General features: G+C 44.2%; 1 long non-coding RNA gene across 1 annotated transcript in view; it reads right to left on the bottom strand.

Moving 5' to 3' along the window:
• Positions 1-2,156: 2,156 nt before the first annotated feature.
• LOC309531454 overlaps positions 2,157-20,216 on the bottom strand; it is a 61,291-nt gene continuing 43,231 nt past the window's right edge. The window contains exons 2-3 of the long non-coding RNA XR_014219325.1: positions 14,118-14,220; positions 2,157-2,869 (exon numbers count right to left, since the gene is read on the bottom strand). This is a non-coding gene — a long non-coding RNA (uncharacterized lncRNA). The remainder of the gene's footprint in view (positions 2,870-14,117; positions 14,221-20,216) is intronic.

The raw sequence follows: 20,216 nt of genomic DNA, 5'->3' as shown, positions 1-20,216 counted from the left end.
TTCTTCCCCAAGCCATTCTGTTCTGCATACCCTTAAAACACCTGTAAGCAACTAGGGTCAAGATAGCCCTGTGCAAACTAAGTGTGCATCCTCCAATATGTCCCAGATTCCTCTGCAATGTGCAGGGATTATGTGAAAGGCATCCAGAATTTCTTTGGCATATATGAGGGTGTACAGTGTTCTGTGAAGACAACCTTTTTCAATACCACTGCATATCAGCTATTGATTCTCAATGCCATTGTATATCAGGTATTAACTATGATGTGAGGACAGTTGTTTATCAGTAGAGCATCTGCTAGTAGGACTAGGAAATAATTTCATCTGAAACTCGGGAAAGTTACTGTCTAATACTGAGCTAGATGGATGGTCTGCCTTGGTTTAAGGGAACTTTCTATTTTCTACTAACTCTGAAGCATTTCCGCCATTTTAATATTTTAATAAGCTTTTCAACTTTTAATGAACTAAAAAGTTGCTATGACTAATCGAACCGCAGCTTTAAAAAAATTCAGACATTGTTATTTTAAAACATTTCAAATGCCTTGTAAATACTGACTCAATCCCATGTTTCCCTCTCTCTCTCTTTCTCCCAGCAGGCAATGCTTCTTATGAGATTCTACCTGCAAGAAATATACTTTTTGTTTCAAAAATATTGTGTTGTTCATGCAAACATGAATATTCAACCAGCATATCAATTAATTGACTAAGATGATTAGTTGATTAAAATTATTTCATTAAATTGCCCTCCTTTCTAACAGGTTTCCAGGAAAAGAAGACAGACGGACATGTAAAACATTCTGATGCCCTTCTAAAAACTGGCTACCCTCCAATTCTCCAGGAAAATTGCTGATTTTAGTAATATGCACATTACTGTTAAAATTCATATTTCTTAAAATATTTTGGGTGGCGGCCATCTGGCCTCTGCATCCTGCTAATTTGTAATTTATCAGTTAAGCTTCAAAATGTTGCCCTTTGCCACTTGTCTGACATAGCTCCTCAAGATGGTCTCTCTGAAAATGTGAGTTCAAATCCGTTATTTCACTAAGTGCCTTCTTTGACATATCAGCAACACCATCTCCAGCTACTACTGATATGTTTTTTTCTGTAGACTTTATAGCCAGGGATAAACTGTATCCCAGCAATTATCACTGTTGCATCTGGTTTCTAATATTCTATGAAACGTCTGAGTTTTTGATTGCCTAGCCATTGTCTCTGCTAGCTCATTATCAGCTTCTGTCCCTTTGCAGGCATAGGTTCATAAGCATAGCTGGCTAATGGCTGAATAATAGCACCAGGTCCTGTGTCGTTGTTTACATTCACAGGAAGGAAAACAAACAGTAGTCCATTCTTTTATCACCTTATATCCCCTTCCCCTAGCAAGTGACATATTGTTGTAGACAGCTTCAGAATGTAAACATTCAAGTGGGTTACATCCAAAGTGCAGCCAACTTTTAAAAATCCCACCACAAAAAGTCTCCTCAGTTTGGAATGGTATGATACGTAGTGCAGGGGATTTCAGCAGGCATAGGCAAAATATCAGAAGCTGGGAGGGTGGAGTTTCCACTCATGTAAGAGATTTTCTGGGTCCCAGCTATTGCATTCGGTTCAACCAAGTCATATGGATTTCAATGAGAGAAAGTTTGGAACATGTTCAACTCTCCAATCAATTAACTTTGCCTCGATCATGCAAATCATACACAATGCTTCTAGCATGTCTTATTCTAGATGCTAAAAGCAAAGGCACTGTGTCACTTGCTTTTGGTTTCTCATTCTGTGGAATTGATGTTGTCTGGTACAGTTCTTACAACCCCCAGACCATTGGAGTCAGTGACTGCAGAAGTGGGCAATGACCTTTTAAGAAACAGCTCCTCAAGTGGGGTTGGATTAACATCAGGTCCAGCACAACCAGCCTTCATAATGCCCCAAAAGGCCTCAGCATGCTGCTGAGACAACAGCTCCCCTGAGCTGTGACCTGTCCAGGGTCCTGACTGAATGGAAGTGACTTTTTTCTATCAGACTAGACCAGCAGTTCTCAAACAGTTTTCTCAGGACCACGCTTTCAAAATAAAAATTTGCTCATGCCGCACTGATTTTTTTATTGACAAGAAATACATTGGGAAACAGAAAAAACCAACTCCTAGCAATGCTTGATTTATAACATAGAACACAATTACTTTATAATATGATCATGAGATATCCAGAAAGTATAAAACAATGCAACCATATAAGAACTTGAATCATTCCCAGAATTTAATTCTAAACAAGCCTCTTACATATGTAACTTAAGTATATAACCTCATTTATATTAGGTCTAATTTGAGACAAACAAACTTTCATTTCCTCATCAACACAAAGAAGCCTTTCTCTTTTCTGACCTTTCATATTTGTCAGAGCTGAAAACTCCTGTTCACAACAATAAGGCTCTTGTTTCTGAGGTCTGACTCTCCCTATGAGGAATCCTGCAATATACTTGGTTCTTTGCCATTGGATTTGCTGCAGCACATATGTCCCTAAGCTGATTCTCACTTATACTCTGACCTTGTGGTTCAAAATGGAACTTATATATATGCCTGCACACAAAGTTCTACTTTGCTACAACTTCCACACGTTCTTTATTGTGGCAAGTTCTTTCTCAAACAGCATCACTGCATGCTGCACACCACTCCTTTACTGGAGATTTTAATAAGCAGTTTCTGCTATGATATGGGGATCCACTTCTCAAAAGAGGGAGAATGTCAAACATTCCGCTGGGTTTTGGGTCCACCTAAAGTAGCTCCTGGGAGCACAGCCATGGTCTGCGCAGACTGCTGTTCTTTCTCTGGTTGTTGCTGGTGTTTCTGGACCTTCCTGTTGAAGAGTTAGTCTTGATTTTCTGCCAAACATAGTGACACTGAATGAAACCCAGATGTGACCACATCAAGAACAAAACTTTCATTAAGCAAACAGATCTTTTAATTTATAGTGCTAACTCCATGTGGAAAAAAACCTGAGAAGTATTTGAGAAATACAGCTAAGCACTCATAATGTTTGGAGAGACCTGAATAAGAAAATCCATACTTTGTCTGTGCTTCTTCTTCTCTGGGCTGTGTTCTGTACATTGCCTGATCCTGAACTGCCAATCAGGATGTTATTAAGCAGAATCTTCCTTGCACTGGCAGAAGGTAGGATTACATTACCTCATAGAATCATAGAATCATAGAATCATAGAATCATAGAGTTGGAAGAGACCACAAGGGCCATCGAGTCCAACCCCCTGCCAAGCAGGAAACACCATCAGAGCACTCCTGACATATGGTTGTCAAGCCTCTGCTTAAAGACCTCCAAAGTAGGAGACTCCACCACACTCCTTGGCAGCAAATTCCACTGTCGAACAGCTCTTACTGTCAGGAAGTTCTTCCTAATGTTTAGGTGGAATCTTCTTTCTTGTAGTTTGGATCCATTGCTCCGTGTCCGCTTCTCCGGAGCAGCAGAAAACAACCTTTCTCCCTCCTCTATGTGACATCCTTTTATATATTTGAACATGGCTATCATATCACCCCTTAACCTCCTCTTCGCCAGGCTAAACATGCCCAGCTCCCTTAGCCGTTCCTCATAAGGCATCGTTTCCAGGCCTTTGACCATTTTGGTTGCCCTCCTCTGGACATGTTCCAGTTTGTCAGTGTCCTTCTTGAATTGTGGTGCCCAGAACTGGACACAGTACTCCAGGTGTGGTCTGACCAGAGCAGAATACAGTGGCACTATTACTTCCCTTGATCTAGATGCTATACTCCTATTGATGCAGCCCAGAATTGCATTGGCTTTTTTAGCTGCCGCGTCACACTGTTGGCTCATGTCAAGTTTGTGGTCAACCAAGACTCCTAGATCCTTTTCACATGTACTGCTCTCAAGCCAGGTGTCACCCATCTTGTATTTGTGCCTCTCATTTTTTTTGCCCAAGTGCAATACTTTACATTTCTCCCTGTTAAAATTCATCTTGTTTATTTTTGCCCAGTTCTCTAATCTGTCAAGGTCGTTTTGAAGTGTGATCCTGTCCTCTGGGGTGTTAGCCACCCCTCCCAGTTTGATGTCATCTGCAAATTTGATCAGGATGCCCTTGAGTCCATCATCCAAGTCGTTGATAAAGATGTTGAATAAGACCGGGCCCAAGACAGAACCCTGTGGCACCCCACTAGTCACTCTTCTCCAGGATGAAGAGGAACCATTGATGAGCACCCTTTGGGTTCGGTCAGTCAGCCAGTTACAAATCCACTGAGTGGTAGCATAGTCAAGACCGCATTTTACCAGCTTCTTTACAAGAATATCATGGGGCACCTTGTCAAATGCCTTGCTGAAATCAAGGTAGGCTACATCCACTGCGTTCCCTTCATCTACCAGGCTTGTAATTCTGTCAAAAAACGAGATCAGGTTAGTCTGACATGACTTATTTTTCAGAAATCCATGCTGACTATTGGTGATCACAGCATTCCTTTCTAGGTGCTCACAGACTGTTTGCTTAATGATCTGCTCCAGAATCTTCCCTGCTATTGATGTCAGACTGACTGGGCGGTAATTATTTGGGTCCTCTCTTTTCCCCTTTTTGAAAATAGGGACAACATTTGCCCTCCTCCAGTCTGCCGGGACTTCGCCTGTTCTCCAGGAATTCTCAAAGATGACTGCCAGTGGTTCTGAGATCACATCTGCCAGTTCTTTTAATACTCTTGGATGCAGTTCAACAGTATCTACTATTCCATGTTCCATTGTGGGAGAAGAAAACCCAAGCCCAAGTGTCTTTCCCTTTAAAAAACTTAATTGCTTGGTGAAAATTCAGAACAAAAAGCAGCAGTGTATTCTCAGGCCCCATCTGCTCAATACAAATAAAACAGTATCATACCAAGCCATGGCTTCCCTCAAAGAACCCTGAGAAGTGTAGAACCTTGTAGCAATACTTGGATCTTGCAACTGACATATGTCCATCCATCTTCCTAAAATGTGTACCCCAACATACTATAGAGTGCCAATGGACTCAGAATTGAGGCTGAACCTAAGAACGTCTTTGCTATGTACACTAGCTGGAGTCTAACTAAGGAAGCAGAGGAGATAAGCAAGAATGACCAGGCCTCAGATGCATGAGAATTCTAGTAAATGTTCATTCTTTTGCATGTTCCCTATGTTTTACTCTCTCCATTCTATTATAGCTGTAGCTCAATACAGCTTTACAATATTTTGAAATGGTCTGATCTATCACCACTTTGTTCAGTTGGTGGGAAGACTCTGATGAACTCCTGGTTTGTAATGTATTATTATTTATTGTTTTGCTAGAACTTTTAGCTGAAATCATTTGCAAGGATACACAAAACACTAGGTGTCATAATAAATCAACAGGAACATAAAGAAAATTTATTTGCCGATGACATTGTGATATTAACAAATGATCCCCTGACAGCAATTCCTGCTTTAGTTAATAATATAGACAGGTGTGGTAATGTGGCTGTCTTACAAATTAATTGTACTAAATCTAGGAGAGTATGAATATTCTATCAGGGCTAAAGGCTTCACTCTATATCACAAACATTTCCATTATCTAGGAGTAACAGTTCCTCCCAATTGAAAAAAAAACAACTGCAGATATCACAATACTGGTATATATGTATCTATGGCTCGACTGTACTTGGAATACTGTGTGTGGTTCTGGTCACGTCAGCTCACCTAGAAAAGGATATTGTAGAGTTGTTAAAGGTTCAGAAAAGGACTATCAAAATTATCAAGGGAATGGAGTGATTTCCCTATGAGGAAGGGTTGCAGCATTTGGAACTTTTTAGTTAAGAGAAAAGGCAAGAGGGGACATGATAGGTAAAGGTAAAGGGACCCCTGACCGTTAGGTCCAGTCGTGACTGACTCTGGGGTTGCGGGGCTCATCTCACTCTATAGGCCATGTGGCCAGCATGACTAAGCCGCTTCTGGCGAACCAGAGCAGTGCATGGAAACGCCCTTTACCTTCCCACCATAGCGGTATTTATTTATCTACTTGCACTTTGATGTGCTTTCGAACTGCTAGGTTGGCAGGAGCAGGGACCAAACAATGGGAGCTCACCCTGTCGTGGGGATTCGAACCGCGACCTTCTGATCGGCAAGCCCTAGGCTCTGTGGTTTAACCCACAGCGCCACCCGTGTCCCAGGGGACGTGATAGAAGTTTATAAAATTATGCATGGCATGGAGAAATCAGATAGAGAAAAGTTTTTCTTCCTCTTTCATAACACATGGAGTTGAATGTTGGAAGATTCAGGAAAGATAAAAGAAAGGACTTATCCACACATTACACAGTTAAACTATGGCACTCACTCCCACAGAAGGCAGTGACAGCCACTAACCTGGATGGTTTTCGAAGAGGATAGGCAAATTCATGGGTGAGAGGGCTATTGGTGGCTACTAGCCATGATCAGCTGCCTAGGACAAATCATTCCAAGCATGTAGAGAAATTTGTTTTTGGACGTTGTGAAATCTGCTTAGAGAAGCCCTGTACCGAGCAAAAGATATCTCAGTTGGGTTGCTTATGTAATTTGTAAAATTAATGGCTTGTGTACTTCCTAGCTGTGTGACATTTACCTTACCCCCTGCCTCCATCTGGAGCCTGCTACAGGTAGGGTGCGGGGAGCTCTAAGCAGCTCTTCACCGAACCTGAGCAAATTATTCATAGCTGCTGCTTAGATGCAGGCTTTCAGTATCTAAGAGGTAAATGCAGCGCATACCTCTTGGTACTATGACCAAGGACTAAAATGTAGCACACACCAAAGAGCATAGCATAGTAGCTACAATGCTGAGATAAAAGACCCTGAGACTTCCCTCTGCCGTGATCCTAGGCAAACCCTCTCAACTCAGTTGCCTGCCCATCTTGGGGTAATAATAACAATAATCTATTTTATAATATTGTTGTAAGGATTCCAATAGGCATTATGATGTTTCTTTTTCTATTCTAACTTTCAAATGAGCAGTTTCCTGCATTCCCCAGTCCCCCAAATATGCAAAGACCATCACCTTGTCCGCAGGTAGCATCTTTCACTGATAGCCATAGCTCAGTGACCTGTCTTGCAAGCAGGATGTCCCAGGTTCAATCCCCGGCAGATCCAGGTAGGGTTGGGAGAGAGCCCTGTCTGAAATCCTGGAGAGCTGCTGCCAGTCAGTGTAGACAATACTAAACTAGATGGACCAATGGTCTGACTTAGTATAAGACAGATTCCTAAGTTCACATGTTCCTAAAGGATCACCAAGTATGGTACTTGGTGTTTAAATGTGTAATTTGGGCTATGTCCAAAAAAAGTGCTTCCATTGGTACAAGGACTTTTGGCTGTGCAGCAAAACTTCCCCTCCCTCTTCTTTCTGCCTGGGTTTTCTCCCAATGCTCTGGAGCGGATTTGGAGAGGGGGCACAGAGAGAGGAGAGGAAGGGGAAGTTCCATTGAACAAGCAGAAACTTGTGCAGATGTACTTCATTGGATACTGCTCAGTTTTATTAAAATTTCCAAAGGTCCCAGTACTCAGTTACTCCTCCTCTCGCAATAGCACCTTCAAGGTACATTTCCCAAGGTTGCTCTCCATACATGAATTAAATCTATCAGTTAAATTAAAATATGAATCAGTAAAGCTAAAGAAAGACAATTTTCAGTAATACAGTGGTACCTCGGGTTAAGAACTTAATTCGTTCTGGAGGTCTGTTCTTAACCTGAAACTGTTCTTAACCTGAAGCACCACTTTAGCTAATGGGGCCTCCCACTGCTGCCGCGCCACCGGAGCACGATTTCTGTTCTCATCCTGAAGCAAAGTTCTTAACCCGAGGTAATATTTCTGGGTTAGCGGAGTCTGTAACCTGAAGCGTCTGTAACCCAAGGTACCACTGTATAAAAGAGAAGATGTGAATGGAGGAGAAACCTTGAATCAAGATATTCAAGGTGAAGAATCCACTCTTCTTACCTTGGTCTAATCCAGTGTTTCCCAACCACTGTTCCGCGGCACACTAGTGTGCCACGAGATGTTGCCTGGTGTGCCGCGGGAAATATTAAAAAATTTGAAAGATTTTTTTTTTAAGTCAAATTTTCGATTGGGGCGCCGTCACTAGATGACCCCTGGGGTTCCCTCCCTCCCTCCCACTCTGCGCCTCCCTCCTCCTCCTCCTCCGGGGAGGCCCTTCCTGGCTCTCGGCCAAGGCTTGGCGGCTGCCACTCACTCACTCGCTCGCCCACCCGTCCCTCCATCCCTGCACCCGGCCTCTCCCCCTCCGTCCCCGGCGCGGGGGCTGCCGGGATCCGTAGTCCCCTTGCCCTTGGGCTCCGCGCCCGTGCGGGGTGCGCAAACTACGTTTCCCAGCGTGGCCTGTCGGGCTGGGCGTTTTGTTTGAAGCGCTCTTCTCCCGGCCATGGAATGAGCGCAGCGGCGGTGGCCGGGCGGGCAGGGGCTCTTCCGCGCAGACCCCGCGCAGCCTGCCTGCGCCCCCGCGGAGATCGGGCGGCAGGATGGAGCCCGGGGATCCCCGCGGAGGCGGAGCGGCGGAGGCGGAGGCTGCCCCCCAGGTAGGGCTGCGTCGGGGTTTTTTTATTTTTGCAATGCTGCATCCGCGCCGGAGGGGACGCATCGGACCGCGGGGAGACCCCTTGGCGGGCGTGCAAGGCAATGCATGCGTGCAGGCGTTGCATGGAGTGCAGTGCAATGCAATGGCAACGCGGCGCCTTGCATGCATGCATGCAACTTCCACCGGCGCTCCGGACTTGGCAGGTGAGGGGGGTCCCCAGTGGGCGGCAGAGAGAGCCGGGAGGGCGAAGGGGAGCCAGGGGGAGCAGCGCTGCTCCCCGAGCCGAGCCCGGGGGGAAACTTCGGCGTCGTTGCGCCGGGTGTTGGAAGCGGAGGCTGGCGGGGCCCCCTCACCTGCAAAACCTGGTCGCCTCTCTTATATTTCGTGCATTGCATTCATCGCCCGCTTTCTCCTCCAAGGAGCTCCCGGGGGCGCGCGTGGTTCTCCCCGTGTTATCCTCGCAACAACAGCCCTGCGAGGTGGGTCAGGCGAGTGGCCCAAGGGAGCACCCAGGGATTGTCCTGGCCAGGTGGGGTGATTTGAACCCTGCTCTCTGCCCGGTCTTCGTCCTCATTTAGCCCCCACATGTGCATGACTGTGCATGACTGAGGTTTTCCCCCCTCGTCTTGGCTATGGTGTGAGTCTGTGCTGTTAATTAATGGGGTTCTGCCTTCGGAGAAAATGAGCCAGCCCTCAAGGAGGTGATTATGTAATTTGCTAGCAATTCATGTCCCTCCCGGCGTGACGCTGCGCACTGACGTCACGGGGCTGTAATGGTGGTGTGCCTCGAGATTTTTTTCATGAAACAAGTGTGCCTTTGCCCAAAAAAGGTTGGGAAACACTGGTCTAATCTTTCCTGTTAGGGACGCAGGTGGCGCTGTGGGTTAAACCACAGAGCCTAGGACTTGCCGATCAGAAGGTCGGCGGTTCAAATCCCTGCGACGGGGTGAGCTCCCATTGCTCAGTCCCTGCTCCTGCCAACCTAGCAGTTCAAAAGCACATCAAAGTGTAAGTAGATAAATAGGTACCGCTCCAGTGGGAAGGTAAATGGCATTTCCATGTGCTGCTCTGGTTCACCAGAAGCGGCTTAGTCATGCTGGCCACATGACCCGGAAGCTATACACTGTCTCCCTTGGCCAATAAAGCGAGATAAGCACCGAACCCCAGAGTCGGCCACGATTGGACCTAATGGTCAGGGGTCCCTTTATCCTTTACCTAATCTTCCCTGTTAGCCCTGATCCCAACAACAACCATGAAGCGATGGAGCAATGCTGAAGACAATGTTATTATCCCATGGAACATGTGCAACTCCAAGTGTCTGCCTTCTGTCATTAAAGAAGCACATGCAGACCCAGCTGCTGCATGAAGCAGGCATCAATTTTTAAATACATTTACATTTTATGAGCACCTAAATTGTGCCTGTTTAGCTCGACCTGTATTGGAGGCCACAAGATCAACCAAACTGCAAAACATCTCAATAAATAAAGCTCCTGTGTCATTTTGAAAGCAGGCATCTCGGAACAGGAGTAGCAGATGTGCTGCATGTCAGCAGTGGCAGAGTTGTTGCAGAGCGATGTTGCAGAGTTCCCCAAATCTAACATTTGTCTCACTCAGTCTAGCCAGTGCTATTACTCATGTGTGTCACTAATGCTTGAAATTATTCCAGAATTTTGGGGGATTCTGGATTAATTGGAAAGAGGCAAATTGAGAAGCCGAATGAATACATCCAATATCTAACCAGGTCTGTTATTGAGATACAATCCACATGTTTGTTTGCTAGACATCACTGCACCAATATTTTTCACAGAAGCAATTGCAACTCACAGGGCATGCTGTATGGAGTAGAGCCCTGTGTCTCCCTTGTTTGTAGTGAGATTTTGTGCTGCATGCCACCACAAAATGTAATAAAAAGCCAGAGGGTCTTAAGTCACAAGTACTGTACCTTTCATGAAGCAGGAGAAGTGGGTGCTGCTAGAATAATAACCTTTAAAATGGACTCGGGTACATGCATGCAGACCTCCACATTGGCTGAATACAGGGCTAAAACGTGTGCAAGAAGTGAAAAGAGAAGAAGCGCAATTTGCCAGCAGACTCCCTCAATGACAGAGAAAGCCATTTCTCTGGTAGTGCAAAATGATGCAGGCATGCACATCAAACACGACCCAGGAAAAGTGCTGGATTAATGTATAGGCTAAGTAGCCAGAAGCCTAGGGCCTCTAAATCTAGGGGGCCTTGCCAGCCTGCCCGCTCCCCAGCAGGCAACCTCCCCTCTCCCAAATTGCAAACCCAAGACTTCATGCAAGGGCAGGGCAACTCGGGACTCTAAATCTAGGGGGCCTCCCCAGCCTGCCTGCTCCCCAGTGCCGTAGTCTTCCCCCTTCCAAAATTGCAAACCCGAGACTTCATGCAAGGGCAGGCCCAGCAACTATGAGACCCAGGGCTAGCCAGTGGGGCCCCATTTGAAGAAATGGGGCCCAACTTTAGTTTTTTGTTTTGATAGGGCCCCAGTCCACAGTCAAAACCTGCAAAATCCTATAGATATAAATAAAATTCATCTACATTGCCCTGGTGCTGGGGTCCTCTTAGAAGGTGCACGCAGGGCCCAATTTGTTCCAATTGTTCCAGGTCAGCCCTGATGAGACTGTGCAGGGGTTGGACTGACAAGCCCTGCACCTTCTAGGTCCCTGGTGTCACTATTCAGACTATAGACTCAAGGACTTGTTATGGAAATAAAGAGGAGGGCACTTATTGGAAATCAGTATTGTCACCTCCCCCCCCCTCAAACTCTGGGATGATGAGCCCAGCCACCTTTTATTCACAGTCACATAAGCACTACACTACAGCATGGCCATAAACTTGTACGTTCAACACACCCAATATGTAGCCATGGAGATTTATGTTACTGCTTTATGAATGAACGCTGTGTTTTATTAATGGACTCTGTATTTTTGGAATTAGCTAAGAGCCACCAATAGGGAGCTCTAGAATCTGACAGCTAACCAATTGGGTACTACCAAACAGTGACCCCTATTGCTGAAAGCAGGTAACCAACAGGAAATGCTTCAGCTCAGCCTTTGCACTGGTGACTGAACACCCCCTGCTGTGCAGATGAAATATACTCAGAGTCGCAAAGTGATTTCATGCTCTTTATTCAGCTCATAGTGGTGAGGAGGAATGAATGAAAGTCCCCTCACAGTATCTGCTTATATACAATATTTACACAATGGGCTGCACATGATTGGCTAATTCCGGAATTCTACTGTAAGCCAATCAGGTTGTGGATTCACTTCTATCTGGAGCAGGATTGGGTGGTTCCTGCCAACCAATCATACTGCTGCATTGTTCTAGGACCAATCAGACTGCTGCATTATGAATCCTATTGTTCTAGGACTAATCAGACTGCTGCAATTTGGATCCTATTGTTCTAGGACCAATCAGACTGCTTCAGTTGGGATCCTATTCAACTCAGTACATAACAGCAGATAATGGAGAAAGCTCATAAATTGTATCCCTTCTGGCATCCTGGCCAACTCTGTTATGCTGGTGTAAACCCTGGTGCACCAGGAGCCCAGAATAGCAGCAAATAAAATCCACTCATACGTCAGCGACTAATAAGGGTTGTCAACCAGTTCTTCCAAAGTCTTCCTAAATTATAAAGCTCCAAAATAGAGGCCAAAAGAGAAGAGGTCTGGGAAGAGCGAACCATACAGAGAAAAGCCCCTGCTCCGTGTAGCTCCTGCCCTGTCATTTGATAGGGTGCCCACTTGCCCTCCTTCTTGACATGGATTGTTCTCTCTTGGAGTCTCCAGGTCCAATATAAAGACCATATGAAGGGAGAGCAGGGACCTTGAAGTTCCCAATAGCTGTTAAGCAAGCAAGCAAGCAGGCAAGCAAGCACACAGGTTACCTTTGTCACAGGATGCCTATGTCCTGGCCAGACCTGCACTCAATCTTGTTTTTGTACAGTCTTGTTTGTTCTCCGTAACCAAAATCATATTATCAACATAAACAAGCAGAAAAGTTGTTTTCCTTCATTTGCAAGGAATTGTACAAAACAAAGTGGCACTAATAAAGAAAAGTTCTAGGATGGCAACAGAAAGCAAGCTAAAAATGCTTTTGCAGTTCATCAGAACTATCCAGCAATATCAAGTTATAGGAAAACTGGTGTTATTAACAGTAACCCTTCTAGCTGGTTAATTGATTTGGCAACTTCCATGCACATGACGTCTGATGCTAATTCCTCCCCCCGCCCCCCGAGTTAAATGATAACTCATCAGACGCAGCTACAGTTGCAAATGGAAACAAAATATCTGTGAAAGGAAGAGAAGCAGTTTTGCTGAAGTGTGTTGCAGGTAGAAATACTGTTTGTAATGAAGTGAGAGCAGTAGTTGCTTGAATTAACAAATAAGAAAGTTTTGAGAAGTTACATGCTAGATTAAAATTGATTAATTCATTGAGAAGCGGATTGTAAGGAAAACCCTGGGGCCTAATTTGAATAATTCATTCAGGTGAGGGTCATATGCCTTGTCAATCCCAGCAGGTATATAACAGGAAGCCCCGGCCTGGTGCTTTGGCTCTCATAGAACAGTAGCAGCCTGCGGCCTGCCCAGCTTCGAGTTCTTATGCATTTTTGTCATTTAAGATTCAGTTGATAACCATGATTGCTCTCTGTACAGTTTTCAAAAGAGGTTGCCTGAACAGTTTTATATTTAATATTGTACCATTGTGAGGTATAAGTCAAGGTGACTGGAAGGGATCATAAAGGAACCAAGATGCTACAGAAGTCTTTTCAGACTCAGTAAGCCATGAGGACATTTACATAAAAGCCATCTCACTCACTGGTACCTCTCTCATCCCCAAACTATTATCTTACTTATTTCATAAAATTTAAACACAGCTTGATTGTAAAAACAACAACACAAACCCACAAAAACAAACAAACACACACCCTCTCAAAGCAGTTTACGGAAAGATAAAACAACAAAATCAATGAAAATTTGAAATCATATTTTAAAATGTACAAAAGTTAAAATACTTTTGCTAGTTTTCCCCTATTTCCTGTCCTGCCATTAAGTATGTCTCTTGAGTCTCTTCCTTGGTCATCATTTCATTGGAATTGCTCTTACAAAATGCCTAGAGATTTTCTTCTAGGAAAAAGTTAAATATTATACTAGACTCTTATTTTATAGAATAAATCTGTTACATATTATAGGTGGTGTTATTGACCATTTTCTCATTTGCAAAGTGATGGGCATCCCTGTTCCAGGAAGCCACTGATCTGTGGCACCACAAACAGTATATTATCTTGCAGTAGTGGCTGGTGGGGCAGGACTGTGCTGCAGCTTCCCAGTGCTGTGTGTTGCTGCAGGTTACTGAGATGGTGAGGGGGCAAGGGCTTGGTACAGTGCAGCCACAAGAGTATGAGCTTACTCCCATCATGCAGTGTTGGGAGGCCAGGTCAGCAACACAACTCATCCCATGCTGCTCTGCCAGCTGCTACTGTTCTATGATAGCCAAAGCACCATCAGCCATAGGCTGTGTCGGCAAGACGTAATTCCTTTTACTCTTAATGTGATCTCACCTTTGTTTCTGGAATGGAATTAGAAAAGGCATAAGGATGGCATGTTGTGTGGCTGTTCTTGGGCCCAGCCTGAACTCCCAGCATCTCCAGGTAGGACTGCTTCCTGTAAAAAACAACCCAAGAGCCACTGTCAGTTACAGTAGACAGTACTGACTGGGGTGGACACAGTACAGTGGTACCTCAGGTTACAGACACTTCAGGTTACATACGCTTCAGGTTACAGACTCCGCTAACCCAGAAATAGTACCTCAGGTTAAGAACTTTGCTTCAGGATGAGAACAGAAATTGTGTGACATTGCGGCAGCAGCGGGAGGCCCCATTAGCTAAAGTGGTGCTTCAGGTTAAGAACAGTTTCAGGTTAAGAACAGACCTCCAGAATGAATGAAGTTCTTAACCCGAAGTACAACTGTATAGAGCTGTTTCCTATGTTCCTGAATTGTGGCGTATGCTGTGGAATGGGTATATTTTTAAAGTCATCAATACAGATAACCTAAAACTGCTGAACTAGGGATGGTATTGGTTCCTGGTGCCATAATGTTATGGGCTGGATTCAGGTGACTCTGCAGCTACAGCACATCTTGAAAGAAGAGGCTTATAATTATTGTTAATCTGTTTAACCACAGCAAACAAACCTACTCACTCTTATTATGATATAATCAATATTTTCACTTGACTGGAAATAAACTAAAGGATTGTCATACTATTCATTCTTGGTGGAGAGGGGAGAAATGTATTTTCAGAAGACTCTGTTTCTACAAAAGATTCCTTTTCTACAAAAGCTAGCAAAGATATTTAGTGTATTGATTGAAGGTAAAGTTCCCCAGCCACCATTAAGTGCCTTTTGGCTCCGTTACCAGAATCAATTTTCCAATGCCTTCTTTTCTTTTCCATATGATACATCTTTGTACGTTGATTCAGTGATGCATATTAGGACAACACTAAGAATAAGATTCAGCTCAAATCTGAATCTGAACTTTTGGGAAGCCGTCCAATCGGTTCCACATCACACTGTGGGCTGATTTGATTTGTATTTTCGGTCCCGAGCAGCTTTGTTAAGAACAAAACTCTGTTCTTGATCATCCACTATTATGGGGAATTTAAAAAACAGTTAAAACTTTTTCCCCCTTCTAACTGAAGTGGATGAACTTTGTAGGCAAATCAACCTTGTGGTTCGAGGACCCGATCCCCGCATAGTGGAATGAAAACACAAGGACATGTGATATAAGGTTAATGGGCAAGAAAAGGCCACAACTTTATTGATTACAGCAAGTGAAAAGGGATTGGCTTAGGCATTGGATTACGTCAGCTGACTCCACCCCCTCAGAGGGGGGGTGAGTCTGAAACAGGGGGGTATTCACCAGTAGGTGGAGCCTGTTGATGCTAATCCAACTATAAGCTCTCCCCTGATGTCACCGAGGGTCGTGCCATGGCCTCCCGCCACTCAGGCATCGGACAGAATACACGACCGCCAGATTCCTTTTAACGGAATACCCAAAAACTGAAGGCGTAGGCGATGGCCACACCTAGCCCTTCAACACACCACAACACATTATTCCAATGCCTAACCTACCCACCAATACCACGAAAGTTGTGACGATTGCTACGAGGTAGGCGAAAAAACCAAAAAGCCTAATGCCAAATGGAAAAAATCCTACCAGGCCCCCTAGACAACCAGGGCGACCAACCTAAGGTCCATAGCAAGGCCAAAAGAAAACTGAGACCCTGAGCTCTAAGGGAGTGGAGGGTGGGTGACTAGCGACGGGACGACGAAGACTGAGGCCGGGAGGCTGCGCCGTAGTGATTTAAGCTGCTATACACGCCCCCTTGCAGGCGCCTGGTTGGGTGCCTGTCAGTGGGTGTGGGCGCCAGCCAGGTGAGTGGGAGGCAAGGGGCTAATGCCCCCTGCTTGAGGCGGAGTCTGGCCCCGACCACAACCACTCCCCTCTTTGCAGGAGGAGAGTATTTCCCTAGGTGGAATAAGCCAAATTATAAGCAAATACATCTTGGGGCTTGGGAGCTAGAAACCTTGATTCATCTAGAAAACAAAAATGATTTGGGGGAGAAAGGAATTAAATTTTCAGCTATGATCACCCCTGAATGAACTCTACTGAATTCTCAGAAGAATAGCTGCAGTGGTTTTCCTGCAAAGGAAGGTGTTATAGTTTGGGGTGTGTAAAAAATGAGCACTCATACCTCCTTTTGTGGGTGCCCTTTGCGGGACCGAGCACAGCACCCTGGCTCACCAGTTGGATGGGCTGGCCCACCTCCCTGTGCTTGTCATTGGGGGTTCCCGCCAAACTCCAGTTAATCTATCAGCGCTGAGTGGAGGCGGGGATTGTGAAAAGGGAGTCACTGAAAGGTTGTCAGTGCACTCCCCACCATTGCAGGTATATGGGGTGGACTGCCTGCGTACACAAGCATCTTGCAGTGAACCCTCCCATATCCCATTCACCCTGAGGAGCCCCAGTTCCCTGGCTGGGGCCTGGGAGGGATATATGCCCAATGCCTAAGCCAATATCTTCCTACATCTGAAAGGTTTAATAAAGTTGTGGCCATTTTTAAATTCCATAACACATTGTCACAAGACATTATTCCTTCTGATGGTCTCTCAGGGCTGGGGGGGTTTCCTCCTGGGCATGCAAAAGGAACCACTTAATCTCACTTAGTGTTTTGTGGGAAATTGGTTTGGAAATTGCAGACATGAGGGGCGTGCCCCTGGGTGACAAACCTGCTAAACTACCGACAAATAGGTCCAGGACTGTTGTGCTATGCACCCTTAACATTTGTTGTTCCAAATAAATCTTGCATGTACATATTTATCGAAATTTGTATTCATTTTTTCTTGTTGATGTTAATATCCTGTTGCTATCGATTTGTTTTGTTTGTATCTTTCTTACAATGAATGCAAGTACTATTATTTTCCTTTACCAAATCGTAAAATTGATAAATAGCATTAGATGGAGCCTGAAATCATGCTTGCTGACAGCTATATAATGGCTGCCCTGGAAATAATGGTGGTCTGTACTGTACTTGTGGTGTTATTCGTATTTCTGCAGTAAATTTACAGTTTTCCCAGATGTTTGGCATGCTGACATCATTAGTTTGGTGCTCTGATTCAAATTCAAGTTGACAGCCACAGGGGTCACACAAGTTTATGCAGACAATATTATTATTAAGATAAACACTTTTTTATAATAGTTTGTGATCTATTTTAAATTCTTATGTGGCTTTTATGGTGTATGTATAATTGATGTACACTGCTCTGGTGTGTGTGCGTGTGTGTGTGTGTGTGTGAGAGAGAGAGAGAGAGAGAGAGAGAGAAATCGTGGTATACAAGTATTTTTTATAAAATAAATAAATATTAACTTCCAAAGGTTAACAATTGAAGACAATAACTCCTGGCATGCAACCAATTTTAGTTTACTTTATCTAGTTCTTTATTCTAGCTTTTAACCTTCCCCCTACTTAGAGCCTGAGTAGGCAAAAACACTTGTTTTTCATTTGCAAGATAAAATTGCTGCAATCTTAAGCAAAGTTGCCTGGGACAATGCACCGCTGAACACAATAGGACTTACTTCTTAGTAAACATGTAAACAATTGTGCTGTAAGAATATAAAGAACATTACAATGCCCAATACTTTTGGAAAGCAAATTAGCATTTATTTATTCATTGCATTTGTAGTCTTTTCTTCCTTCCAAAGGAACCCAGGCATATCCAAAAACGCTTCCTTGAATGCATATGAGCAGGTTCATAGAACTGTAGAGTTGGAAGGGACCACGAAGGTCATCTAGTCCAACCCCCTGCAATGCAGGAGTCTTCTGCTCAATGTGGGGCTTGAACCCCCGACCCAGAGATTAAGAGTCTCCTGCTCTACCAACTGAGCAGTCCCAGCATCAGGGTGAGCAGAGTTTGGTTTCCAGCCCACTTTATGCAGGGTTCAGCTCACCCTGATCCATAGACCATTGTCAACGCCTAGGCATTTTCCTGCCCAATGTGAAGAAATTTATGTTGGGGCAGAGATGGATGTATCTTTTGAGAGTGGACCCAAATCCATATCTGTCCCGAAGGGTGAACGTAACCCTGTATAAAGCAATCTGAAAACCAGACTGTGTTCTCTCTGCTCCTGCTCAAGGAGCATTCAAGGAAGCATAGTTCGATATACCTGCAAAAACTCCCTCCACAAAAGTTCACCAGGTGCTACACTACTGAACACAAGGAAGCAATAAGAGAAGTTAAAATTGAGGTTTTTTTCCGTATCTATTAGTCCCAGAATCCATAGCACCAAAAGATATTCCGCTAGAGCCTCCAGTCATTGCTACCTTCTCCTCCTCCTCTATCCAAAAGGGAGTTTCTTCACTTTAGCTTCTCTTACTGCTTCTCTTGTAAGCAAGGGTATATTTTATCACCTGCCCTAGGACTTTGGGATAAGGTAGTGGCAGGAAGATATCTTGATAAACAATTATTCTATTCTCTTTTACCATGATTTTTTTTAATGCAAACTGTTTTGGTGAGTTAGTATGATGAGCTCTTATCTATATTCAACGAGACATTATTTACACTTTTTAAAAGAGATGCTAAGGTACATTCTTTTCCCATTCTTAATTATTTTCAAAAGTCCTTAAGGCATTGTGTTTGGTCCTTCATTGCATGCACTGATAAGCATCAGACCAAGACTGTGGTCCAATGTATGCTCATGGGGGGGGGGGCAAATCCCATTGAAATTAATGAGACTCACCTGCAGGTAAGCAGGTCTAGGACTAGACGACAAAGCAGTGAATGCCCCATTTGGAAAGCCTACAAGACGAAAGATTAGGAAGGAACGTTTATCTATGAAACATTTTAATGAACCCCTTAATAGACTGTGGATTAAAGCAATACAAATCTTTTAGATAACTCTTGTTCTTACCCTTCAGTATTCCTGCCAGATCAATCTGTGAGTGGTACCTTTATCACACTCCTGCATCCTAGTTTTGCAGTCAACACAATTCTGTGTCCAATGTCAGTACAATGTTATCACAAGGTCAGCAGACTAAAATTCAGAACTCTTTCCCTCTCCCCTCTCTCTGCCAATCACTTGCCAAAGGTGATGTAATTACAAGCTGATCAGGAAAGGGAACACACCATATACAACACACACACACACAATGTTCAGCCATATCTGATTACTCATAAGTAAGTCTTACCAAGCTAATATAGCCTTATTCAGGCATTCTACTCCAGAGTCAAATCAACCCATGATGGAAGGGGAATACAAGTGTATTTGATCTGCACCTGCTTGTCCTCCATGATTTCGAAGGATAACTTCGGCAGTGAAGAAGCTTTTGAACCTGTGTAGGCACCATGCGTGGGTAACCTACAACCCTGGAAATCAGGCCTCTACAGTGGATGGAGAGCCTACATCAGTAGAAAAGGCTTCCTATTGCAGAACATATCCCTTCTACTCGCTGATGGAGCAAGTGTCTCGGCCACACTGTCTTCTCTCATGTGATGATTGTATGATGAAATAGAACACCTGATTACAGTTTGAGACTTATGTGTCAAGTAAGAGTACCTGAGACTGCAGCCTGAACAGGCAGATATTGGGAGGCCAGGAAAAAAGAAGGCTTCTATATCTTTGGGGGTGGGGGATGTGGGCTGGCATTTGGATGTCATTGATGTCAGCTGAATACTTCAAGAAACTTGAATGCTTAAGAAGCACTGATCCCACGATAAACATGCACCTGGAAGCACCTTAATAGCTTCCTCTTCCTGTGGGAAACTTCCACTCGATCCTGGTTCCCTCCATGAATGGAAGGAGCCCTTAAGTTTGTAGAGGGACAAGTCAACGTTTAGCAACAGGGCAAAAAGAAGCAAAGGATTACATATGTCACATGGGAAGAATTACACAAACATAAATCTAACCTGCAAGCACAGCTACCTAACGTGTTCAATCTTCATATGTGTACAGGCACTTTATTAGGACATACGTTGTAACCACAATGAGCCACTTGCTGACCACACACCATGATCCAATGAAAATACATTGTTTGCACTGTATTCATTAGTGCTAATTTGTATAGGTTTAAATTATTAAACACTAGTTTATACTTCACACACAC

This window comes from Podarcis vaucheri, assembly GCF_965113315.1.
Source record: "Podarcis vaucheri genome assembly, chromosome: 4".
Lineage (NCBI taxonomy): Eukaryota > Metazoa > Chordata > Lepidosauria > Squamata > Lacertidae > Podarcis > Podarcis vaucheri.
This window is presented reverse-complemented; position numbering and strand designations above follow the sequence as displayed.